We start from the raw sequence: 7,591 nt of genomic DNA, 5'->3' as shown, positions 1-7,591 counted from the left end.
CTCCGTCACTTGATTTTGTCTGTGATTTAGGATACAAGATGAATTTCCTTGAATTGGGCATTTCAGAATCACCTGATGCTACAAAGAAATCTGGGTTGTCCAACTGCAATGTTAAATTGCCACTCATAAACACGAGGGTGAAGAAATGACTGTGATCTTGCAGAATGGCAAGAAAAAGAACACAAACAGGAACAATGGTAGGGAAGGGCCATAAACACTTTTTCCTCATCATATAGGAAACACCTTTGTGCTTCCTAGGCAAGTTTCAAATCATGATCCAAACATTTTTCGTGGGTAAAACCACAACAGAAGAGTAAAACCTGGATAATTATTTCTCTGATGAAGGATGCTTACTGTTTGGGAGATAACTGTTTTTTATCATCAGTGTGGCAGAACTTAATGGTATTTTTAAATTTTAATTTACATTGAGTTATTATAAACATCATTTTCAACGTATGGATCAGTGGTGGGATTAAAAAAAAATATTACCAGTTCTGTGGGCGTGGCGGGGGAAGGATACTGTAAAATCTCCAGTCAGAGGTGGTATTTACCAGTTCTCCAAACTACTCCAAATTTCCGCTACTGGTTCTCCAGAACTGGTTAGAACCTGCTGAATACCACCTCTGGCATGCATTAATGTATCACATTAAGGCAATTTACTAACAACCATTGGAAAGGTTCTAGGGGCAGTCTTGAAGGCTTTTAGTGGCCTTCCTCAGCATCAGGCTTCAGACTATACACCTTTGTATTGTAAGTGAAGTAAATGTACAACTTATTTCTTTAATACTCACATAATGGGCTACTGATAGTGAAGAAGAATTCTTCTGTGTGATGTAGTCTGTGAATGTATGACTGGTAGATCAAGAAACTGAAAGTGGCATTAATCCTTTATTTGTCCATTTGGACCATGAAGAAACCACACAGGAAGAAAATGGATTCCTTCAAGCTGCGCTAGCAGAGAAGGCTCCTGTTCATTCCTTACACAGCAAAAAGTGACAGGCAAGCAAGTGCTGGTGTGTATATAATCAAACACGTTGCTTGAAGGCAAAAATCACAAAAAATTTTGTCTTATTTAAACCAAGTAATGTGATCAAACTCACTGGGAAAGGTAATTATGCTTAGAATGGTCTGATGTAAAAATAAAAAAATCAAATGAAATAAACCTCCACAATGATACACCCTAAAAGTCAACACCAGTCAAGTAAAATAAGTAAAAGTGATCATATAAGAATGGAAAATGTGGAGAGAGCTAGTCTATAAAATTGCTGAGAATCAGGCATGATTGAATAAACAACATCATCTGCCTATTTTATCTTCTTTAAAATGCTCATACATAAACAGGAATACCTTGGAGGTCCAATATGTCCTTTACCATACTTAGAAAAAAAAGTAAAATTGAAGTTTATGATCAAGAAAGTATAACACTACTTTTTTGAAATCAAATCGTATTGCAAAAATCCCCCTAGCAGCCATGGAAGAACAGCAAAGCAATACACTGTAAATAATTATATGCAATTCTGTGAAAAAGAATTTGCTCCCTTTTTGGATTTCCTGAATGTATAACTTTACCACTGAAAGTTATCAAAGTTGGTCCTGCTGGCAACATAAATGAAAAAATAACACACACACATACAAACACCCCAGGAGATTGTGCAGGTTTTATTTATTTCATAAAGTTATCCTATAGTTATCCTGTAACTTTCAAATTTTGTTTTACTTGTTCATTCACATACAAATTAGTATCCAAACTGATATTACATTAATTGAGAAAGGTATAAATGCATTTGGCAAATCTATATGGAGGCAAATGTTTTCTATGAAATGACAGTATGTTAATTTAAGAGTAACAAATTATTTGTCTTTCTACAAATTTAAAGATTAAATAAATTTTCTGAGGGAAAAGCCCAAGATTGGGATGGACTTCTTGGCTAGGCAAAAGATGAATAGGGTCAATACAACTGCTTCTTCTTTTTTTTTTTACAAAGAAAACATTCTCTCAGATAATTGCTATGGGGAACCTTGTCCCAAGACCATTCACACGAATTAGATAAAAGTAAAAATGCTCTCAAGTTGAGCTTTGACTCTGTATCTGCATCCATAGAGTTTTCTCTGATCGTATAGAAGTAGATTGGCATGCCTTTTGCCAGTTTTTTTTTAAAAAAGTTATGATTCTTTAAAAGATCATAAAATGTCTTTGGAAACAAATATAGGTAGCCCTTGACTACCTGAATTCAGATTCTTGGCAACTTTGCTTGTATCTACAATGGTTGCAGTCATCCCAGGGTCAGATAGATCACCTTTTGCGACTTTCTGACAAGCAAAGTCAATGGGGAAGCCAAATTCACCTAACAACTCTATTACTAACTTAACCACTGCAGTGATTGACTTAACGGCTGTGGAAAGGAAGGTCATAAAATGTGGCAAAATTCATTTAACAAATGTCTCACTTAACAGAAATTTTGGGCTCAATTATGGTCATAAGGCAAGGACTACGGTTGAATGCATATATACACATGAATATGCATATACCCAGCAGATATGTATTTATCCAGCACACAAGTATACTAAATGTATACTAAATATTAAAAACATATCTTTTTTGCTCCAGCATCAATCTCAAAATTGTTTTTAAACTAAGCAGTACAAACTGCATATTGCACATAATTAGTCTAGGCAATCACAAAAGTGCATTTGACACTTGTTAGACCAGTTTTCCAAGAAGTGGTGCAACCAGTACATTTAATAGAACTGATATTTTTTTAAAGGGGGGGGGGGCATTGTTTTAATACCTCTTTTCACAAGATTTTTTAAACACTGTTAATTGCTTTGAATTCTAGAAGGAAGGGAGTAGGGAGGAACAGAGACCAAGCCAGCTTAATTGGAGCATTCTAAGAATCTGTTTCTTTAGGAAAAAATAAAAGCTGGTTAAAAAGGGACACCTTCCTAGGCTTATGTGAACCAGCCACCCTAATGACATAGATTTAAATTATTAACAGCTACTTATCCATTTCAAAAGATCTTAAATGAATTAGTGTGACTACGTGTGTTTTCTTTTCCTCCTCATTGAACAATGCTGAATTGAAATCTACTCTGAGGTGGACTGACTTGGGCAGAAGGGCTGGATATCGAAATAAAATGTTCTAAATGCAGGGCCCACGCCCGGTTTAGCGAAGGGAAAAACAGTCTCGATACATCACGTGACCATGATGACGTGAGCTTGACACCCCTGTTCTAATGTGTAGTAAAACAGGATCAAAATGCAGAACGCAGAAGTCAGGAATTGGTTTTCCGTAAAGTAAAAATAAAACTAGTATGTCAAAAATCAGAAGGTGTCTGGTAGTGAGTCTGGTAAAATGAACTACAGATCATGAAAACTCATGCCTTTTAACAGAATTGGTTGGAAAAGGTGCTACCTATAAAAAAAAAGTGGTTTTCAAGTTGCCATAGGTTAACACAGCTCTTTTCCTACAGTGCCTGTGCTATTACACAATATCACACTGAACACCTGACTGATGAATTACACCTTTCGCTTTGTAGTCCAATGTAATCTTTTGAAATGATTTTCTTCCTGTTTTCACACATGCACTAAATCGTTTCCATTCTCAGGTTTTAGCAAATGGCCAATCTATTTCTTGGAATTGGTTATGTATAAATATATCTATTATTTTAGAAAGTTACACACATTGATTAATTTTACACAATATCACTTTGAGTATCTGACTCAAATTAATTATACCTATTTCTTTAACACCAATTAAATTTCAGGTTTGTTTGTTTGTTTATTTATTTTACAATGTTATATACCTAGCTTAACCCAGAAAGAACTCTGGACAATATGTGGTACTTTTCTCAGCTCCCCCAAATCATAAAACTGGGAGATATAGATAAATATACAGTATATGTGTGTGTGTATCAGAGGTGGTATTCAGCAAATTCTGACCAGTTCTGGAGAACTGGTAGCGGAAATTTTGAGTAGTTCAGAGAACCTGTAAATACCACCTCTGACTGGAGATTTTATAGTATTCTCCCCCTGCCACGCCCACCAAGCCACGCCCACAGAACCAGTAGTACAAAAATTTGAATCCCACCACTGGTGTGTATGAATATGAATATAGGAAAACAAGACTATGAAATGAGTCTTTTGTAATATTCAGCACAAGTAGTTCAACTTTATGAGGTATTCTTTCATGAAATCTTTTGCAGGTGGCCCAGTCAGAAAGATCAGAAATTTCTTCCTGTCTTAAGTTATCAGCCAACCTTCTTAAACTGGCTTATTGCACTTATTTAATGAACACAAAGACAATATTTGCTGAAGTTCCAGACCAATGTCAGGAAGTGTAGCTTAAAAGTCAATTTGTGGGAACTGAAGGGATTAAACAGAAAGATTCATAAAAGTAAACAGAAGAAATACACAGTGGACTTATTTGATCAAGGTGGCGCAGTGGTTAGGGTGCAGTGCTGCAGGCTACTTCTGCTGATTGCTGGCTGCCTGCAATTTGGTAGTTCAAATCTCACCAGGTTCAAAGTTGACTCAGCCTTCCATCCTTCTGAGATGGGTAAAATGAGGGCCCAAATTGTTGGTGGCAATATGCTGACTTTGTAAACCGTTTAGAGAGGGCTTAAAGCACTGTAAAGCAGTATATAAGTCGTAAGTGCTCTTGCTCTTGCTATCAAGGTTAAAATATGCATGTTGTTTCTGATAGTTCTTAATCATTTTTTTTACTAGTTCCAAATGACAAGAATTCTAGAGGTAAGAGATGGGAAGAAGAGTCTTTTTTGGAAAATAATATAAAACTGGTTTATTTCATTATGAGGGGGTGTTGCTATTTCTAATAACTAATATCCCTGATGTTTCCTATTCAGCCAAGTAACATAGTGGGAAGCATTGCATTAACCTACACTCCAGATTCTTAGTTACCTCAGATTCACATCACCCAGCTTGCAAACCTGTATTTCAAGCGTGGCTACATTGTTAAGAAAGCAATGTTCTTTACAGAAGTTTCACTGGGCCAAATTCAACAGGATTTGGCGGGACCTTTTAATGGATTCATCTCTTAAACACTTTGTTTTATTTGGGCTCAGTGACATTTATGGTGTACAGCTGTACTTTAAGACTTCATCTCAAGGAGAGAAAAGACCTTTTCTTATCATGACTTTATTTTAATTAATTATTTAATTCCACAAATGTTTTAGTGAGCTGAGGCCAGAAATGTCACTATATTCTTATCACCTGTTTCCAGCAAAAGACAACAGCAGGAAGCGACATCAAGCCAACTTCGGCTGGTCACAGGAATGCCATGTAAATTCAGGCTTGGTAATCAGTTGTGAGGCTTCAAGTATAAAGCCTGTGGTGGAAGGTAGAGACTATCTTTACTTTTAAAACAGCATCTTTATTTTTAATAATTCTTCAGTCGTAATAGTCTTTAATATCACCAGTGAGATAGAAATGGCACAATATTTTGTTGGAGATATACCTCTAAATTAGAACACAGGTTGAACTTCCGATCATTAATTCTGGAGTTTACATATGATTCACCTTGTGCTTTCCCATAAGGCTTTTATCCTTCAGTTGCCTTTCCTGACTCACAAAAAATAAGAATTCAAGAGATACTATCTTTTGTAACTTTTCATGTCTTTCGGTCTGAATCTATTATGCTAGAAGCACTCAGTAGGACTGCAAATCCCATGATGCCTTCATGACAGACGAGCCTAAAGAAAAATGTTAACTTAATTGAGCAGCAGATAAGGCTGTTAGATAATCTTAAATCTGGAAAATAAAGCATACATTGGACTTCATGTAAACAGTCTATGTAAAGACGTTTATAAAGACATCTTTTGGAAGTATCCCAGTGTAACCAAATAGTTTTTCCATACATATTTGGCATAAAATTATTCTGGATGTGTCAGTGAAATGTAAATGTTAAATATGAATTGTAAAAGGATTAGTTGGAGACATTGAGGGAGGATTAAAGCTAGCAATTCTCAGTATTGAATAAACATGGCAGATTGTTTTTAAGTCTGCTGGCAAGCCATAATAATGAGTGAGGAGAGCCTGAAGCAATAAAGCTGGACTAGTCCAGTTTATCATTCTCAGAATGATACATTATTGTGCCTTGCCACAATATCTTAATTCAGTCAATGTGCAGGTCTAACAAGCAGTGTTAGGAAAACACTGTAATTTATTGGAACTCTCTTTCCTGATGTATGATGCCTGACATGCAATAAACATTTAGATTTAGAACATTTAGATCTTCTCACCAGGGACCTGTACCTGGATTATGAAAATTAATGTTAAGCAATTAAGGTACCAGGCCCAAAACCAGGAGAGTGTGAGTTCTAGTCCTGCTTTAATCATGAAAGCCACCTGGATGAACTTTGGGCCAGTCACTCTCTCTCAGCCCAAACCACCTCACAGGAATATTGTTGTGCGGAGAATATGAGGGGAAAGGAATATTAACTTTGTGTGCTGTCTTGAATGATTTATAAAAATAATAAAGGTAGGATTAAAAATTAATTAAATGCTTCCTGTCTTCAGTAGGGGGTTGTATTAGAAAACCTCCAAGATCCCTTCCAGCCCTATGATTCTAAATAAATAAAATTATTTTGTAATCGTGTATATGTAGGTATACTTTTCTCATGTATCTTATTGGCCTTTTTAACAAGAACTCCACCCCCATTGTTTGTCCTTGGATGAACAACATCATTTTCTACCTTTTTCTCTATAGTGTCAATCAAGTGCTACCACAGTGCTCACTGTATCATGACATAATGACATTTATCAAAATGTCTAGTTGAAAATGGTGTTTATTCGTATCTCTTGGCTGTTATCTTTATATGCCAGCTTTCTATTAAGAATAATGGATTTATTTATAATATTCTTAAATCTATTAAGAATAAACAGCAGCAAGATCCATAATTAAAAGAAACACTCATCCACAGAAATAAATTAGCATAATCACAAAACCATCTAAAATGCTAGATCTGCCTGCAATGAGACCTTGCCCATTCACAATCTAATGGTGGACAAGTACAGGTTATCCTCAATTTACAACAGTTCGTTTAGTGAGTGTTCAAAGTTACAATATCACTGACCATTTTTCATACTTACACTGTTGCAGCATCCCCATGGTCATGTGATCAAAATTCAGACGTTGTCAACTGACACATATTTTATGACAGCTGAATTTCCTACTTCTGATAGATTGTGTGGAGGAATGCAGGGCTATCCTTGAGAATGGGAAAGGAACGAATGTGTCATTTAAGGAAGACTTTGAGAAAGAATGAAAGAAACTTGAGAAAGAAGAGTGTTCTATCATTCAAAATAAACAGCACTCCAGAAATTTCTGAGGTGTCTGATTCTTGAATGGCCTACCACAAAATGTTGATAGATTGCTACACCTCAATTCATGAGGGAACCTGCCAGTGGCCTTGAAGGAAATTGTGGTGTGCCAATTTCTTGAAGTCTTTCCTGAATCCAGGAAATTATTGCCAATTCCCAACCTTCTCTTTTGTGGGAGCTTGCTGAGACAATGGTGAACCCTCAACTGCAGAACTCCTTTGAGGAAGCAGGTGAGTGTCCAGGTTTAGACAT

Source organism: Pseudonaja textilis, chromosome 2, assembly GCF_049901715.1.
Source record: "Pseudonaja textilis isolate UNSWEBS1 chromosome 2, rPseTex1.2, whole genome shotgun sequence".
NCBI lineage: Eukaryota > Metazoa > Chordata > Lepidosauria > Squamata > Elapidae > Pseudonaja > Pseudonaja textilis.
Note: the sequence above shows the minus strand (reverse complement) of the source record.